The sequence below is a fragment of the Salminus brasiliensis genome, chromosome 9, assembly GCF_030463535.1.
Source record: "Salminus brasiliensis chromosome 9, fSalBra1.hap2, whole genome shotgun sequence".
NCBI classification, from domain to species: Eukaryota; Metazoa; Chordata; class Actinopteri; order Characiformes; family Bryconidae; genus Salminus; species Salminus brasiliensis.
Window position 1 is genome coordinate 15,552,870 of NC_132886.1, and position 20,515 is coordinate 15,573,384.

A 20,515-nucleotide genomic window follows, 5' to 3' on the forward strand; every position below is an offset into this window, starting at 1 on the left:
CATCCAGCTAGCCGTCCAGCCTCTCACAGAGCCCCTGCTTCCAGCTAAAGCGGCATGGACGAGATCAGTGTCCAGTGTGAAAGCGGACCACAGAGCGAATAGCTGAAGAGGACAAGGGAAGAAACCTCGGGGCTGTTGGGAGCCTCGACCACTCATCGACAACTCGAATGGGATGTGAATCGGCAGCGCAGTTGTAGCGGATTTCTAACGGACACGACTGGTGGGTACTGGAGCTCGTCCACCAAACCAGTACAGGTGCACCCAGCAGCGAGCCCGAGGCTTCTGCAGAGGAGACCTTCACTTTCTGACCCGTCTCAACCGGTAGGTCAATCGAGCCCTGGGGTACTGTACCACTGTGCAAGGTTTTAGGCCATAGCCGTGTCCAGCTCGAGCTCACGGGCAGTCTGTGGACAGCAGCGCTGCTATGAGTCACTTACAGGCTGTGAGGTGTCGTTACTGCGATTAGGGTCATGGCACTGGAAAACGCTTCATCAACGGTAAGCCCTGAGAAGAGAACGTGAGGGTTCTGCCTACGGACGCTTTCGGATCATTGATTATGATTAATAACAGCTGCACGAACAGATTTAGGGGCTAGGGGTGGGCGTACTTTCCATTCGAAACCCACATGCATACAGATACATATTGCCTAAAAAAAGGTTATTTGGGGCAATGCCTGTAAGGAACCACTTTCTTTAATGGATGGTTCATTAGAACCATTGTACTGAATGGGATGAAGAACCTTTCCAAAGTTTAAAGAACCTCCACATAATTGGCTGAAGATTTTTGGATCAACTAGACTCTATATGAGTTCTCAGGCTGGTGTTTTGGCTCTGCTCTCCACACGTTGGATTTGGATTGATAATACAATGACTGTGAGGTTCCCAGAACATCCAAGCCAAGAACTATTGGATAATCTTTATTGTTAAGACTGTATATTAGACTTAGAAGCACTCGTTATAGCCATTACACCGCTGTATTTTACCTCCACATTTAACCCATCCGTGGTAATGAACACAAGCACTCACACTAGTGATTAGGGCACACCAGAGAGGTGGCTTGCTCAAGGACACCTCCGTTGTCCTCAAAATGTTAAAGGAGGAGAAAGCGCTGCTGCCTCACTCCCTGGACTCAAACTTCCTGCCAGTCCAGGGGATTGAACCTGTGAGTCCCAGGCTGTAGTCTCTGTACTTTAACCTGTGAAGTGACACATTTACACCTGGTCACTTCAAGTGACTAGTATCTGGATTGTACCCTGATACGATTTTAGCAACAGGCATTTACACTGGGTAGTCAAATGCATCTCTGGTTAGTCAGACTAAGATGTGATTGTGAGACGCTGTATGTAAATGTGATTATTACTGTGTGTCTTGGAAAAGTGGATGTGTTTACACTGTATATGACGTGGCTCAAATGAGTCTCAGTCCACCTCCTGAAGTGGTTTGAGGGATGGAATTTGTATCTGGTTTAAATGCATCTTGAATGTGTTAACACTTGCATTTTTATGTGACCTGGCCTGATCCAGATGTAATCCTGATACTCAAGACGCATGAAGCAATCAGGGATAAATGAGGTCTTAGGCTTCAGCTGCCCCTTTAGCTTCATTAGCTTGGTTCAGATAAATGGTTCAAATCAGCAAATATATATATATGTATACAGATGAATGTGCACATTTTATTTTAATCCATTTTTTTATTTTAATTTTGTATTATTTCATATTTTTATGACTGCATATTTATTTGCAATTTTTACTCAAATCAGATATTAAAAATACTGGTTAAAGAAAACACTTAGTATTGGTACAGTAATCTAGATTGATTCTCAAAAGTATATGTGAAAATCAGAAGTACCAATACTTCAGCACCAGTCTACACTTCCCCACGGTGGACATAATCACCATGGGGATCAAAAGGCTCCAGATCACATGATTTGATTAAATAATTAAAATCGTCTGTCTGTGTCGGCGGGTTCAAGCTACAGATAGAATAGACGACTCTGGTGAATGAGTGTTTTTGAATGACTGGGATTTTCTCCTGAAACCGGCATAAACTGACTCATTCATCAAGCTTAGTCTGCAAGCAACCTGTCTGAAGTTGCAGATAAAGGAGGCTGAAGGCACTCTCATCCTTTCAGAGCTATTAATGGAACTAATCTGGTTATTCGTGTGTGTGTGTTGCAGTGTGTCGGAGGGAGGAGACGAAGCTGCATCCTGCCCGGCTTTCCTGACCTCGCTAACGCTGCTGCTGTCCATCGGGGAAACCTCCAGGGTTCTGCAACACTCTGGCACAAGCCCAGTGAGGGAATAAGCTCAGCTATGTCTGCCTAGCAGCAGCTTTCTGCCCACAGTGTGCCGGTGCAACCACCTGTTTAACGGACCTCCAGAGCCCTGATCCGTCCAGCTTTCCGTCATACTGACAGTGGGTAAGCTCAGCCGGTTTTACTGAACATAGGAAAGAGGTCTACATGCAGTGTGGTTCCTAAATATTGAAAACAACAGGACAGTGGCACAAATGATGTTGCTCTGCATATGCACTCAGCTCCACAATCACTACATGGACAAAAGTATTGGGACATCTGCTCATTCATCGTTTCTTCTAGAAATCAAGGATATTGAAAAAGAGCTTATTCTGGTTTTATTGGAGCAAATCCCCCTACCTTTCAGAGAAGGATTTCTTCTAAATTTTGGAGCATTGCTGTGAGGATTTGATTGCATACAGCGACAAAAATGTTAGTGAAAGCAGGATGTTGGATGATCACCATCCCACTTTATCTCCACCATTATTCCAGAGAACACAGTTCCACTGCTTCATAGCTCAATATATTAGGCAGGGTGCCAACAGGTTCATGTTTATCTGCTCCAGAGAGTCCTATTCTCTTGCCAATGCTGTAAGGAGAACAATGACTGCAAATGGTTCTTTGAGTGATGCCATAGAAGAACCACTGTTGGTTCCATGAAGAACCATGCTTGTAATAGAGATATGTCTAAAGAACCATCATTTGATGTAAAGGTTCTTTACAAGTTTGAAGGTTGCACACATCTCTGTAACAAACATGAATAATCCAAATGGTTCTTCTATGGCATTGCTTACTTTTAAGAGTGAACATGAGGACCAAGGAGTATATCAGTGCTAATAAAGGAGAGTTTATGAACCTGAAAATCCCAATTAACCAAGGCCTCATAACAGTAGGGCCCGACCAGTGTTAATATCTTGTCACTGATATTGCTAACAAATTTAAGGAGCTCCAAATTAGGATAGTAGTATCATCCAATATAATTTTCATATGAGAATTAATCGTTTCAGTAAACCATGGTTTGCTTGTGGAGATTCTTGGGAGAACAATAACTGTTATTAACAGCTGACATTATCAGCCAACTGATACACTATTTGTCCAATTGTTTGTGGACACCCTTTCTAATGAATGCATTCTGCTTCTTTAAGTTACATCCACTGCTGACACAGATGTGCAAGTGCACACACACATCTTGCCTTGTCCTGCCAATAGAATAGAACTCTGGAGCAGATAAACATGAACCTATTGGCTCAATGCCTAATGCCAGGTGTGTGCTAGAGGTGTGTAAAGCCCCCCAGCATTGAGCTGTGGAGCAGTGGAACTGTTCTTATAGGATGAGTTGAGGAGTCAGGGATGAGGGTGGGGCGGGGTGATTGTCCAACATCCTGACCTCACAAACGCTTTTGTCACTGATTGCACTGATCAAATCCTCACAGCAGTGCTCCAAAATCTAGTAGAAAGCCTTTCCTGGACAGTAGAGACCATTACTCCAACAAAAGTTGGAAGTTTTAGTAGTCTTGATTTCGCAGAAAACAATGAATAAGCAGGTTTCTCAATACTTTTGTCCATATAGTGTATCATGGCTGTGTCAAAAAAAAAAAAACCCATATGACATCAGAGAGTTTATCTTAAGATTTAAACCACTAGGATGCCTCGAGGTCAGAAAGACTGGGTTCTAGTTTACTACGAAGTACATAAAAGTGACAGTCCAGTTCTGAAACTTTCTCTTATGGATGAACCTGTAACTGAGTGATAGAAGGAGGAGAGTGTGTGTACAAAAGGAAAAACTCCAGATCTAAAACATGCCACATGTGACGCCTCTGATGGCAGCAGCAGAAATGAATTCAAAGTGGAATAACTTGACTGGCTGAGTCTTTCATGATCCTCTGAAATGGGGGATTATGTATGCAAAGGCTTTTGAATGTTATGAAGCTCTTCCACTATGGATGTAAACATCCTCAAATTAAATCTGATATGCTGCCCTTTGACCTCTTAGTCATGATTTCGTTTTCAAAGCGAGTGCCAAAGTAACAAGACATTGCATCACTGTGCCAAGACCTGCACTGTCTGCGTTCACCTCCCAATAGGCTTTTATCCATTTATTTCACTTGAACTTTGCCCAGTCATGCGTGAAATTAATTAATCTGTTGAGCTTAATGGTGACAGCCAGTTATGATGCTTGAAAAAGCAAGTAAATGAAAATCCGAGTTTGATTCAGTGTGAATAAGAATAGTTCTAATGACAGTTTGCTTCATGCAGGGATTTTTATTTTATGTTTCATTTCACTTTGGTCAAAGCCTGTGAAATGTAGATGACCCAAATCCATTTTGTGTACTTTCATCCCTGTTGCTATTCCCTTCTTCTCCTCTTTTAAACCTCCCTTTCCCATCCTCCAGCCCTTTTTCCCACCCTATCACAGTGTTTCGCTTGCAATTTCCATAATCCATTGCACAATTGAAGTGTAACCTGCCTTACATAATATATACAGAACACTACACTGATCATTTTGGTATTAGCAGCATTCGTGCGCACACAGGTCTGTGCGTGCGTGTGTGCAAGTGTATGTGCGCGTGTGTGCAAGGGCTAGTGGGTCTATAGTGCCTGGAGTAGATCCCCTCTTAATGATTGGATTATAGAGGGATCAGAAAAAATAGAATTCACTGGGGAGGAAGGCCAGTAAGAACTCCCCCCTCTCAGTCTGCTCTCTCTCTCTCTCTCCTTCTCTCTCAATGTTTATCTATCTGTCAATCTATCTGTCTATCTATATACCTGTCTGTCTATTAATCTGTCTATCTATCTATCTATCTATCTATCTATCTACACTGTATGGACAAAAGTATTGGGACACCTGCTCATTCATCTCATTCTTTGTCTCTTGTTCTCTCTTTGTTACCATCTCCTTGTCTCTCATTATTCATCTCTCTCTCTCTCTTTCTCTCTCTCTCTCTCTCTCTCTCTCTCTCTCTCTCTCTCTCTCTCTTTCTCTCTCTCTCTGTTTCTATCTCTCTCTCACTCACACACATTTTGTTCTGCTGTTGTTGTGAGTAAACATTTTGCTCCATCATGTTGTATTATCTGTCACTATGTGTGTAACTCGCTGGGACAGGACACTGTTAATCATCATACATACACTGAAACAAGAGACAACGTAGCTTTCCAGGTCTTCCGAAAAAGAAGGCACAGCATCATTTTCTGTATTAAATGTTGAGACTCTGTATCAAAATCAAGCTCAACCAGATGGTTTCATAAGGTCTAAGCTTGTCTTTGATAGTCAAGGTGGTTAAAAAGTTGGTCATCCTTGTGGATACACACCAGTTTGTATGAACGACTCCATAGTTACTGAATAATACACCTTAGTGTGTGATAGGTCTTGCTGCGTTAAGGGGTAATACGGAGATGACCAAAATGAGCAAATGTAATCAGCCAATAGTTGCTGAGAACTGCCGAAAGATTCAGTGTGTGTGTGTGTGTTTATACATGTGGGACTGTTTGGATATTCATCCTCTGCATATGAAATATAGAAAGAAAAAACTAATCTCATCACTGCTTGTGAGATGGAGCTCTTATGTCATCTTTCCAAATGAATGGAAGCTACACGTTTCTGCACTTTCTTCTGCTAAGCTATTTATTTAAGAGTTTGATTTTTTTCCCAAGCCATGCCAACTTTTTAACTAATATGATGAGGGTGCCAGGGAAATGTATGCACATTCTGATTTGACCCGTAGGGGGAAACAAAGAAGAAGTAATTAAAATAGATGGCAGAAGGAAATGGAGGGTGGCTAAGTCAGGCTGGCATTACGGAATGACTCGTCAAGACTGTCGCTGTCATTATTCAAACATTTCCAGCGTGGTCAAGCAAGGAGATGCAGGAACAGTTTGTGTGAGCAGGAACTTGCAACTTTTTACCACATACTAAAATTTGATGTCAGCAAGCAAGTAGAAACTAAAGTTGCACTTACATCACTGTGTAACCACACTATATGGACAAAGGTATTGGGGCATCTGCTCATTCATTGCTTTTTATGAAGTCAAGGGTGTTTAAAAATATATCAATCTTTTGGTGGAGTGACTGTCCAACTGTTCAGGGACAGCTTTCTACTAAATTTAGGAGCCTTACAGTAAAGATTTGGTTGTATTCAGGAACAAAAGCATTAGTGAGGTCAGGATCACCCCACCCCCAACTCCACAACTCATCCAAAATGCATCAGATGGAGTGCAGTGTTTGGTTTTTGCCAAACAGAACGATTATCAAACCATGAGGTTCTATTTTAAATGAACCCGTCCACAAAGCATTCTTGCAGCAGGCTTCTGTGATGGTGGACACTCATGAACGTTGACATTATTCAGTGCCAGAGAGGCCTGTAGATCCTTAGATTTCCTCCACAGCCTCACAGTGCATTGATGGATGCCAAGGTTTTTAGAAAGGGTTTTGTAACCATTTCCAGCCTGGTGAGCTTTTAGGTGAGCTTGACATTCCTTGACATTCTCAGGAATCTGGCCTGCTTAACTCACGACAGATTGCCATCTTCTTGATCGAAACACCTGATTTCAATTACGCTATCAAACTAACTTATACTCAAATACAACAATATTTAATCTTGAATAATTTTTCTCAATAAATAAAACCTAAATATTTCTGCACCATTGGTTTAACTGGGTCTGCTTCATGTACTATTAAGAATTAGACAAAGATATGGTTCAATTTAACTTTATGCAGAATTAAAAAAAAATACATAAACTTTCACTTCACCAAGTTTTTAACTCAATACTCATACTTTACTACAATATTTAGAAACAGCTACTCTATGTGTTATACGCACATACATATAACATTGTCTTTTCCTGCCTCTTACCAATGGCACTGAAGTATCTACAAAGCAAAAGTTGTCCTACACTATTAGATTAAATAGACTAAAGAACAGCTGGTTTTACTGATTACAGTTTAAACCAGCAGGTCTTGTGTTATAGGTGAACTTTCAGCGTTCAATTACTTCAAATTCAAATTTAGTGTGTCCTACTTTTAGGTTGTTGCTGGATTAATCTAGGGAGCTGTATCTTATGCACTAGCATTTTGAAGTACTCCTCAAAGTGTTCTGTAAACTCTAACCCAAATAACGCATGCCTTTATTTATTTATTTTTACATTACCTTCTCATTACAACATTTGATTGACAGCTTTTGAAGGTTAACATCTGAGTAGAAAATAGATTTTCACTGCAGATTTTTAGGACATGACCTATGTTTCTCAAGGATGTTCTCAACAAGCAGATTATCTCTGTGAGATCTTGGTTCAGTGTCATTGCAGCAATATGAAACGATAATTGACTTTTCGCTTGCCTGACAATCTCACCATTAGCAGCATGTATGTCTGGCCAGTGAAAGCCAAACAGACGATGAGAGTCAAACCTTTCATCTCCTCTCCTCCACCCAGTTGGTTAAATGATTGTCTGCTGAGAATTCAAGGGGTGGGAAATTAAAATTCAGCACATTCATGAGAAATAGTTTCCAGTAGAAATACACCATGTTACATTACATGAAGAGTGTGTATGTATGTAAATCCTATTGCTGTTATCAACCTCATATCAAGGGATATTTGTATTTGGATCTTTGTAGTGTGGAGAAGACAGCTGGCATCTGGCATGCTTTACAAATCTACTGTTTTTATTTTACTGTTTCAATTATTAGTGTTTCAGCACAAGAGTATTGGGTCAGCTTGGAACAAACTTACTGACGCTTCCATTTTATTTAGTTTTTGAACACTGGTTCTTCTGGCATCTGCCAAATCCTCCATCAGACTGCCAGATGGTGAAGCATGATTCATCACTCAAGAGAACATGTTTCCACTACTCCAGAGTTCAGTGGCAGTGTGCTGTACACTAGTCCAGCTGACACTTGGCATTGCGTAAAGTGATCATAAGCTTGTGTACGGCCAGTCGGCAATAAAAAACACAGTCCAAGAAGCTCCCAATGAAATGTTCTTATGCCAATGTTGTTTCCATCAGCAGTTTGGAACTCGGTAGTGAGTCCGATAATCGAGGCCAGATGACTTTAGTACTTGACGGCTTCATAGCTGTCCTGTTGTTGCTCCTAGATGATTCACTTCATAATAATGGTTAAAAACAGTCACTACGCTTTTCAGTTTGACCCATTACACTGCCAGCATGTGTGCACCAATATGGGAATGTGGTCTTTCTGAGTACAGTTAATATGTCATCAAATACTGGTTTTAAAACCACAATATTGAATATTGAATACTATATAATATCTGTCCAATGCCAATATGATTCTGATATGAACTAGTGTCATATAAACCCCCTGCTGGTACAGTCTGTAGTGTGTAAACTCTTGCATGCGTAGGTGCATTTTTGTAGGTCCACCCTACAACTATCGAAGACTGGTGATCTAATTCACCATATTTTCATTAGTTGAAAGGTAGATTAAGGTATGTGATGGTGAGCCATGTGAGACAACAAGACTGTAATTTCCATAGCAATATTCATAAATTGCTACAGTACCAAACTCTGCTTGCTAAGCACTCACAGGTTTGGATTTCCACATATAACTTGTACTTGTGAAATTTGGTTGGGCATTACATTCATCAATCTTCGTTCAACAATTGGACACGACGTCCATAGTTTATCAAAACGTAACATCCATGCCGTAAACCCCCACCTGACTGAGGCCAAGAAAGACAAACGCACTAATTAGAAGGGCTGTCTACACACTTTTGGCCATGCAGCATCTGCAAGTAATGTAGTTATGTGGATCTGAAGAGTTGGTCCACATTCAGGCCTTGAGGGTTTAAAGGGTTTAAATCAAGAACTGTATGGACTGCAATTTCCTATATATTGCCTCAGCTGCGAGCCAAAAAGGCCATAATGATTAAAGGGAAACATTGATAGGCAGGAGCAGCTATGGGTCACAAGGGGTGCTTGTGGGGTGAAACCTTCTGTTCAAGGTAAAGAAGATCAAATGGACAAGTGTGCAATGGAGGGATCCAGGGAGGCCAGCGGTCCAGAGGGAAGATGGTAGGAATGAAAGGAATTAAAGAAAGGATGTGGTTTGTACAGGGGGGAGAGGAGCCGAGGGAGTAGACGAGGAGGAGAGAGAAACGGAGAGGAGGAGAGTGCAGGAATGAGAGAGAGGGAGTGTGTGGAGTGAGATAAGGGCAAGTTTAAGGGATAGAGTGAGGTGAAAGCCAATGAAGAAAGAAGAATGAATGGTGGTTTGAGCCTGAGGTGGCTTGTTCAGGTTGAAATGGCTGTCTGCTCTTTTAAACCCATTCCACTCCTGTCCAACACTGTGTGCATGTCACGCCTTCTGACAGCTCTCCAGCAGAGTCAAGATCAAAGAGAGGCTGAGGACTGACACACACACTCTCTCTCCCTCTCTCTCTCTCTCTCTCTCTCTCTCTCTCTCTCTCACACACACACACACACACAGCTACACCCTCCAGAGCTAGTGTCACAGTAGTTAAAGTGAGCTGATTTACTTTTAGCTTCTGTAAGCCATGGGACTGTCAGGGAGAGAGAGAGAGAGAGAGAGAGAGAGAGAGGTGGGCAGGAGATACAGAGTGAAGAATAGAGAGAGAGCAAGAGAGAGAGAGACATATTGAAAGAGAAAGAGATTGAGGGGAAAAGGAGAGGAAAACAGAGAGATTGAGGGAGAGATACTGAGAGAGACAGAGAGAGGTAACTACTGAAAGAGAGAAGGAGTTTGAAAGGGGGATCCGGGACGAGAGAAAGATGGAGAGAGAGAGAGAGAGAGACTCAGATGGAGAGGGATAGAATCAGAGAAAGGAACACACAGAGAGAAAGGCAGAGAGATATTGAAAGGAGGAGAGATTGAGGAAACTGAGGAAGACAGAGAGAGATAGATTGAGGGAGAGATACTGAGAGAGCAAGGTAACTATTGAAAGAGAGAAAGTAATTGAAAGGGGGATTGGGGAGGAGAGGAAGACAGAGAGAGAAAGAGAATGAGGAAGGAGAGGAAGACAGAGAGAGAAAGAGAGACTGAGAGAGAGAGAGAGAGAGGGGAATAGAGAGAGAAAAGCAGAGAGACTTTGAAAGAGTGGAGGAGAGATTGAGAGGAAGATTGAGGAAGAAGAGGAAGACAGAGAGAGAGATACTGAGATTGAGGGAGAGATACTGAGCGAGGGAGAGCAGTTGAGGCAGGAGGGGAGGGGGACAGACACTACGAATGGACCATTAGAAATGGTACAAAAGAGAGAGTCCATTGAGAGAGTGAGACAGAGAGATACAGTATCAAGTGAGAGATATAGATAGGTTGAGACAGAAGCAGAGATAAAGTGAGAGGGGGGGGGGGGGGGGGGGGCACTAAAAGCAGACTCCACCCCACTTCCCCAGAGCGTGTGTTTGATTTGACAGTAGCAGGCTGTGGCACTAAAACTCCATCTCAGCTATGAGGGCCCCATGTGCCACAGAGGGCCGCTGGCCGGTTGCCACTTTGCAAACTGGGCCTGTATGTGTGTGCATGTGTGTGTAAGTAAGAAAAAAAGATAGAGACAGACCAGCCCTCCCACTGCTGCCTAATGTCACCCCGACTGTGTGAAGCTGGTGCTGCGCAAGGCTCGGCCCGCACCACTGTGACATTGCGCATGAACACACTGACACAACGCTGCAGGAACGCTCTCCCGGCCTCCCAGGCCTATAAAGCCTCCCCATCTTCTGAGCGCCTTTTAGCCAGCCAGATTTAATGATTGGAAACCACAGAGGGATTTTAAAAATTGATCTGAAGCAGAGGAGGCTCGGGCCCTGAGGCCGACAGCTATCACCTCACTGGCTCAAAATGGCTTATGAAGCTTTCATAAATATTCCTTCATTGTTTAGAAGAGCAGAGGCACTGTCTAGGTTTTTCTGTTCGTCTGTCTAGTGGAGGCCTCACAGTACGGTCAAAACTAGTATTGGGATTATGCTGTTCCTGTATAGGGACTGTAATTTGTTTTGCAGTGTTTTAGGAATGTAATGCCAAGTCAATGTGATGTTGAGATGTTAAGAATTCATCCAGAGTGGTTTGATGTGAAATGGTTGATTGTAAAAAACTTGACAAAAAAGCATGTTTTTTGTACAATGGTGGTGGTCGGAATCAGGGGTCATTATGTCTACAGTGCAAATATAGTTGTTTTGTTTACTATTCAAAATAAACAACTAGTTTATTGTGAACATACATGTGTTATATGTAATAGTGATAATGATAATAATGGTAGAATAACGAAAAATCTAAATCTAGTGGAAACACCCCAACTACACCCTGCATATCTATGCTGTCACACAAAACCTCCAGTCTGGTGAATCTGGTTGTTCTTTGCATTGTGTCAAAGTTCCATGATGAATGGGCCAATAGAAATGCTCCAAAATGATATTTTTATATTGATTAATGTATTAATTATTTTGTTGATTAGTTGAATAATCTAAACAATTAATTGTCCTCCAGAAAGGTTAAATGATTACATATTAAGGGCAAAACTGTAAGTTTAAACAAGAGCTTCAGCATACCAGTCTGCTGTACATTGTGGTATAAAATAATGGCAATAATGGGAGTCATTAGGCATGATTTTGAGTGTTGTACAGAGACATATGCTCTCTTGTGCCATGTATTTGCAAACCTATAAAAAGTATCAAGTCTTGTTTGGCGTCCATGTCAGCAGCGTCACGTAGTTAGCATGTACCCGGTGTGGTTTTATGTGGGGATGGGTCTGGATGTGTGTTGCCATTTTAGCCGCAAAGATCCTTGCAATTTTCACTGTGTGTTTCAAGTATAATTCAGACAGTAAACATGAATTAAACAGGAAATACAGTAGTTTTGTCATTTCTGGTGGTCCATCGTCTTTAGTAGTGCCTGTGTGTTACCTATTCAGGTGCTGAAAACAATGCCCAGCGTACAAACAGCATTTTTGTTTTGTACCACTGCAGCCGCCACTATTCAACTGTTGCTTTGAATAGAGCCCACCAGACTGGAGCCAGAGCCTGACTTACCTTGCGGAGCATTTACGTAGTGGTATTGAGGACTAAAGTAGTTTTATGTTAAAGAAAAATATAAAATTAAATGTTTTAAAAAAGGCTTTGGCTTAAAATATTGATGTAGATGCATTTTCTGCGTCAGCATCATTGACTACGCCGACTAATCGCAACAGCCCTAGTTTTTTCTTTCTCCTGTAAACTTGCTATTTTGAAGATATTTTTGGAGAAGGTTTTTGCCTGCATGGTAAAGTGGTATTATGGGAGAATTGGTATTTCTTGCTCCTGGGCTCCCCCTGCAGTTGAAATGTGAAATTCACACCTTGGGCCAGAGTAACATTTACATTTACGGCATTTAGCAGACGCTCTTATCCAGAGCGACATACAAGGTTATTCATATCACAGAGAAGGGCTAATGTAGTGTTAGGAGTCTTGCCCAAGGACTCTTATTGGTGTAGCGCAGCATAGTCACCCAGACCGGGAATCGAACCCTGGTCTCCCACAGTGTGTTGTAACTCAGTGGCAGGTAGTGGTGTTATCTGTTGCGCCACACCAACCACAACATAGTGCAGTTTCTGCCGTGCAGTGAAGGATCACAATGATTCTGAAGCTGTTATTGTAAAAGTACACAGTGCAGCCCTGTTGGAAACACTATTCCAGCTGTTAGTTTGTAAACACTGCAGATTGTGCACAGGCGCGCAGGTGATTGGGCAATCACAGCCTACATATTTCTGTGTTTGCATTCGCTTATTATGAATCCGACAGTAATCTGGCCTGCAGCGTAGCTTTAAATCATGCAATACGACTAACAGTCACATAGTCATAGCAGGTGATGCAATGCACTCTGCTGTGCTGCTCCACCACCTTGTAAACATAACCAACTTACACTCTGCACCTTTAATTGCCTTCCAAGCTGCGCTACCAGCAGGAGTGCCGTCTTTTCCTTAAGCATTTCTATTAGTCTGTTTGTGAAATACAGTCACATCCGTGCAGACACTCATGAGTGTGAGTGTGAAGAGTGTATGTGTTTGTGATTGATCGTCAGATGGGAGATTCTCAGCTTCAAACGTAAGGGTTAGCGTGATCAAAGGCTGCGTTTAGCGCTGTGTGTTGCTATCACATCACCAGCAGCTCCACAATCAGCAGCTCCAATTATAGCTTTCAAAGAGGAAGTTGCTTTCACTGTCCTCTCTCTCTCTCTCTCTCTCTCTCTCTCTCCCTCTCTCTCTCTCACTTTCTTTCTCTCTCTCTTTCTCTCTCTAAGCCAGTGTCTAAACATGTGTAACAATCAGAAACTGAACAGGGCCTTCTGTTAGAATGTGTTGAACATAGAAAGAACCCAGAAGTGAATGGTATGATACCACTTCTTTTATTACTGTTGTTTTACGATGTGGCCATCTTGGATTTTGACATGGGCTTGCTGAGGCTCTCCCGACTTTCCGAGTAGGAAATCCAACTTGGAAGGGTGTCCAACATCCCAGTTCAAATGAAAATCAGCATTAACTCTACCACCGAAAATACAAATTCCACTATGAGCTGTCCCTCATGAACAGATCTAAATGTGCATTTGTTGAGAAGCTGAGAGATACAAAACATAGTGCTGAAATTACGTGGTGCAGTAGCAGGTATTCTTGGCCCAGAGTGGCAATGCCAGAGATGCCATTCTTCCTATTACAAGAAAGTGTACCATCAACATGATTTGTGGCTTAAAAAAGATGGAGCTTCTGAATTCTGAATAGAGCAACGGATACCAACACAGCGAACAAATACGTTGGTATTCTAATTATTCATGCCAACCCTAGTAGGCCTCATTACTGTCTTTGTTTGAGGAGAGAAATTGAGAGTGCTGTGGGCTTACACTTTGCAAAAGAGAGCAAAGAAAGCCTGCGCTGTGGGGGTAAATATAACCTGATAGCCTGAATTTATGGGCAACATATATTTGTTTTATTTGTACTCGGCATTCAGTCGTTGCTGTTTATGATCACGCAGCATTGTCTTCAGTCTGACAGTCACTTTCCCACACAAACAAAAACAACAACAAAAAAAGAGGGTATGAACAAGCTAACCATCTCACTGAAAACTTTCTTTTCTGTGCCTCAGAAGAGGATGTTTATATGAAGGTGTTCACACACACACACACATGCACAAGCATTCACTCCCATTCATGCATGCTTGCACACACAAGCCCAAAGGCTTCCACACATACATACACACAAACTGCTTCATTTATTTCCGCTCCGCTCTTATCTGCTTTTGAATGCATCATTTAAAACACAGTAAAAAAATGTACTTGATTTCAGTCTTTCCCCACTTTATGATCTGCTGGGTTGCTTCGAAGTTGTGTTGATACAGATACGGTTAATTAGTGGCAGAGCTGTTAAATAATTTAGTGTGCTTAATTAGGTTTTCCTGAGAAATGTATATAAAACAGACAATGAGGAACACCAGCTTGGGGCTGCGTGTTGGCTTGGGTTATGTAAAGTCGTCTTCTTAGATGTGCTGAGATGTGAAGCAGATGTAGGGTGCTTGTGTGTGTGTCTGTGCATATGTGTGGCCGTTCAAGCACATGCATGTATTTAATGACTGTGTATGTGTGTGTGTGTATGTATATATATATATATATATATATATATATATATATATATATATATATATATATATATATATATACAAACACTATATCACGATATTTAAAGACAGCACTTACAATAGAAAAAATATAAAAATATTAAAATTTTTACTACTACATTTTTACTACATATTGGAGCATTGCTGTGAGGATTTCATAACATTCTACAAAAAGATTAGTGATGGCCAGGACATTGTACGATCACCACCCCACCTCATCCCCAACTCCCCAACTCATCACAAAAGTATTGGATGGAAAGGGTGTCCACAAACATTTGGACATATAATGTGCATACTACACTCTAAAACTATTGACTACATACTTATAACACATTCACTACAATGCCAAGTACATACTCAAAACCAGGGGGCCAGTTAGGATGCACGATATAACTAGGCCTTTGATATTATCAAATCTACTGGAGAACTAACTATACATGTTTATCCTTAGTGTCTCTCCCATATGACCCCTTTTTTCATGTAACTACAGCAAACATATTGGTGAGCAGTTATGTGGTGGATATTTAGAAAGATTTTAGAAAGATTTAGAAAGTTCAGTATGGTGGACATTCTAAAATGAAACAGAATGCAGTCTTTTACGATGTAGGCTTTTATGACTTGCATTATGACTTGCAGTTATGCATATGAACTAGCCAGTTAGCATCCTTAATCTCAAGTTAGCTGCTTTCGCTGCCTTTTCAGTGTAACAGTGTACACTACATCCAAACTACAGTGTTTCATACTCCTGCTTCAAAATGTGTGCCTTTTTACGAGTGGACATGTGTGTTTCCAGTGATCTTCCAGGCCAAGACACATCTTGTGTGAAGCTTGGGAGCAGTTCAGCCCTGCCACTTCTGCTGCATGTGGCTTGGTTCAGATATATTAGCTGAAGCTGGCAGAATAACAACATTCATGCAACTAAAGAAGTACTATGTTCATCTCAGGCTCAGAACCCATCAGTGAGCGAGAGGTTAGTACCCTCCTGGCTGTAGGATGAGCCATTGTAGATTAATGGCTGGGGGTGGCAGTGGCCATCAGGCAAGGAGGTACAGTTTTGTAGACTCCCTCCCTAGAGAGATATTGAAAGTTAAAGGGGCTGCTGGTGGAGACCCCCTCAAACCTTTTACAATATGGAACTCTTCAAGATGGTGGCGGGGATTCCCCTGAGCACAAGTGTGGAGGAAAAGCCTGGAGGTGTGTTTCTTTTCAGGGATGGGAACATGAGTTTAAAGGTCTGTTGAGTTTAAGTAGATCAGTGTTCTGGGATCAGAGCTTTTTCATCTCTTTGAGTAATGCTACAGTGAGTAATCAATAAAGGTGTTCTTAGAGACTTTGCCCAAGCACCACAGCCAGAGCAATTTATTACTCAGTGGGTGTGTGGATGTGTGTGTGTTTGTGCTTTCCTGAATTTCTAGGCTTTCGGTGTGAGTCGAAAAGAGAAATGCACGTTTATGGACCTGTGTGTTTGAGTGTGTGTGTACTGAATATATTGCTGCTGGTAGGTATGACAGTACACGGTTCATACTGCGTTCAGCTGATTTAAAATAAACCCACTACTGTCGGCCAACTCACGATTACAAGACTAGAGGAGAGATTGTTAACCAGCGACTCTGAGAGACACAGCCACACTGTACGTGAACAGAGCTATTCTAACAACTCTCTCTCTCTCTCTCTCTCTCTCTGTCTCGTTGCTCCCATCTCTCTCTTGCTCTCTTTCTTTCTGCTCACATCTGTTTCTCTCTCTCTCTGCTCATTTCTCTCTCTCTCTCCCTCTTCACATACACACACAAGTGCACATGCATCTGGACATTCTGACTACTACAATGATGTTGAAAAATGCAGGTCTTTCTGGGACACATTTGAATTCTTTCAAAAGTTCAGTTTTCATAAACCTTAAAAAAGGTTTTGCTACAATATTTGAAATATGAGTATTTGTAGATTAATAAAGCCACTGTTTACAAGTGATGCTGTTTAGCACAATTAACACTGTTTACATTCTGCAGCTGTTTCACTCAGACTGATTCCTTCATATATTCATAGTCATTTTGTTGGGCCAATTCTTTAATACTTTATTATATACATGATAAAAAACATATATTTTGAATCATCTGTGTGATTTTGGCACAAAAACTAGCTGTAAACCTATAGACAGTCTCAGTAATGGGAAAAATAAATGCCATGATATATTGTGAAACCATCAGAATTTTGTAAAATACTATGCTAAACATTTTTGGCCATAGCACCCAGCCCTAGTATACATGTTCATGGAAATGTTTGTGGACAAATGTGTGTGTGCTTTTCTTGAAGCCCTGCAATGTTTGCCTACGGGCGTTCGTCATTGCAGATGTGAACATAATTGGAAATAAACCGCTACACGCCATATCTCATTTCTCTGACATAGCCAGAAACATACCCATGCATTCATTTTAATGACATTACACAGTCTGGTGTATCAGCAAGATATGCTCTCCACTTTGACTGACAACTTAAGACATGGCCACAGATTTGCTGCGTATTCATTTGACACAATTGTGACACTCTCTGTGCGAAACCATAACACTCTGTGTTCAGCTGATTTGTGCTGGTTTATAGCTCTGTATCAGAATACCAAGAAGAGTACCAAGCACCATATTTGATTATATCTAAAGCAACAGATTCAACAGATTAAAGTTGTTTGTCAATTTTGTAATATCTAAAGCCAGGAGAATAAGTAGGATAATAGATTTGGATGCAGATAAAAACAGTCAGAAAAAACTGAAAATGAAGCTCTTGTGGAGTTGTTCAAAGCTGGCATCCTGATCACATGAATTTGCTGGATTTTAAAAGGAGTGAAGTCTCTCTGTTACTTTTATGTAAATTAAGTAGCAAGAAGAGCTGTGATAGCAAACTGTTCATCACATCTGCAATCATGAGATCATCACCTGAGCTTGAGGTCCTCAAGCTTCCTCTGTTCTGCTGATATTTGTACCTGAGGCTGATGTATTTTGACACGTTTCGCAGCTAATGATGAAGCTGAGGCAATAGGGCTGTGATTATTGAGTAAAGGCTTCAGTGATGAGCTCTGCCTTAAGATATCCCCACTGTCATGATAAGAGCTTGTAGCTCTGAAACTGTAACTTTATAGGGGAAGGCAAAATATCTGCCTAACGTTAATGGTGAACCCTGTCTGTGATTGGCTTGTCAATTTACATGGTGTAAAAGCCTGTTAAATCGAGTTACAGGTAGTATTGTAATGATACGTGTATTCGTACAAAATCATCACGGTGCGGGGGTCATGGTTCGGTGCATGGAGAATACACCCTACATCTGTGTGGGTGTGTATGGAAACACATTGAACATGCTAACATTAACACTTTACAGCTTAATTACCAAGCACTACAGGCTGTATTAACTACCTCAGGGGGGAGGTATACAGTACACGGCACTAGATGGAACAAACAGTAACTCGCACTGAACTGTCTGTTCAAATTGAATGAATAAAAAGATACTTGGGTAAGTCTTTTCCTCTGTTGTACCGCACTCATACCGAACTGTGAAGTCAAATCTGCAGTGCGAACCTATTTTTGTGTACCGTTACACCCCTATTTAGAAGCTTTTATGACTGGATAAGTCTGTTACATTGTTTAAATGTCACACAGGATTAGGATGTGGAATTGGAGCTTTCTTTGGGCAACAGTGTTTCCCATCACTGTATAAAAGAAGCACTATGCTGTCTTTATTGTTGCATGCACTGTGATGAGTTATGAGAGAGGGAGCAAGCTTGTTCAGAATGAACTCAGATTGCTATGAGCTTATTATTGACTGGTTTGCTCTGAGTAACAATAAATGGTAGCTGATGTGTGAGTACTGTATTCTTTATCATATATTTACTTTGTCAAGACAACCATGTTCACCATTTGTGTTGGTCACAGATGGAATTTAGCCTCCACCATTAACTCATCTGGGCAGTGAACACACACATACACACTAGCTGCGACACACACATTGCTGTGATGCCCGGGGAGCAGGGAAGGTGTGGCAGCTTGCCGAGCCCAGGTATTGAACTGGCAACACTGACATCACTAGTCTGGTGCTATTATCATAATCCTTTAGGGGCGGCTTAAAGCACAAATTACATCTCCAGACTATAGCAGGAGCGCAGAAGCCAGAAATACCATTTTCTTTAGTGTGGCTTTAATAAGGATGCATAGTGATATCAGAATCATACTGGGACCAGTAGATAATTAAACCATGGATCAACATTGCACAGATATTTAGATTTGACCAGTATTTCAAAGTGACATTCAATGATGTATTTATTGTATTCAGACACTGGGTGTTTTATTCATATTTCTGCATTTGGAACTCAAGGCAATAATACATGTAATGATTATCTAGGTATATGCAGTGTTATTCATACATGTGCATTTTATTCAAATCACTCCATTTGTAGCTCAAAACTATCCATTTTGACATTTTGTAAATGTTATATCTGCATTAAAAATATTGGATATTGGCATCAGCCCACAATTCCCACATTCAGTGCGTCCCTACTATTTAGTGAATTCTGCTGTGTTAAGCTCTGTGCTAATACGTGATTATTTAGTGAAGGCTTCTGTGCCTGCTCTAGTGGAAAATATTTGGTCCAGTGGGTTGACGAGCCAGTGGTGCTAGTGAGTCATTTCATTTTACACTGGATCCAATACTGTGCCCTTTCCCGTTAGGGGAAAAAATGAACAGGGAGCGAGAGAGAGAGAGAGAGAGAGAGAGAAAGAGAGAGAGAGCAAGAGAGAGTGAGAAAGAATCACTTGAAGGGCACAAGACAGATGTAACCTTTACTTTTCCTCTCACAAATTAATCAGAGAAAACAGGAAGCCATAAAACTGTTAGCACTTTCAGCCCCTGTCAGCCCTCATCCACCTGCTCTTTCACTTGATCTCATTTCTGTCCCGTATAGACCAGCTTTTGAACCTTTATTTAATTAGTGCTGCATGGCTAAGCAGGCTCGCTCTTTTGCAGGGCTATTGTATGGGCGAGGGTCAAATGCCTCGCTCAAGGGCACAGCGGTGATGGTCAGGGGAGGTGCTTTAATGTCTAGAATCCAAACTAGGAACACTCTGTTTCACACTCTGGAGACCTGACCCATTAAAAACCTATAAAAATAGGTGAGAACAGTCCTGGAGAATGGTGTGTATTACTGTTTAAATATGCAGTTCCCAAACAGTCAAACCCCATTCGTGCAAGCCGGATTTCTGAAGATCATTAGTCTAAGAATCCTCTACACTATATGTCCAAATGTTTGTGGACACCCCCTTCTAATGAATGCAGCTACAGATATACAAATGCACACACACAGCTTGTCTAGTCCCTATATAGAAGTACTCCCATCAAATAGGACTTTCTGCAGCAGATGAACATGAATCTGTTGGCTCCATTGCTAATGCCAAGCGATGGCTAGAGGGGTATAAAGCCCCCCAGCACTGAGCTGTGGAGCAGTGGAGATGTGCGCTCTGGAATGATGGTGCTCCATCCAATACTTTTGGGATGAGTTGTGGAGTTGGCAGTGAGGTGGAGTGATGATCATCCAACATCCTGACCTCACTAATGCTCTTGCCGCTGAATGCAAGCAAATCCACACAGCAG

At 41.5% G+C, this 20,515-nt stretch overlaps 1 protein-coding gene across 1 annotated transcript in view; it reads left to right on the top strand.

The window, feature by feature from the left end:
- slc8a4b (solute carrier family 8 member 4b) overlaps window positions 1-20,515 on the top strand; it is an 87,901-nt gene that overhangs the window by 92 nt on the left and 67,294 nt on the right. Inside the window, exons 1-2 of the mRNA XM_072687576.1 lie at window positions 1-321; window positions 2,177-2,418. The exon at window positions 1-321 is cut by the window's left edge and continues 92 nt beyond it. The gene's annotated coding sequence lies outside the window, so the exon portion shown is untranslated. The remainder of the gene's footprint in view (window positions 322-2,176; window positions 2,419-20,515) is intronic.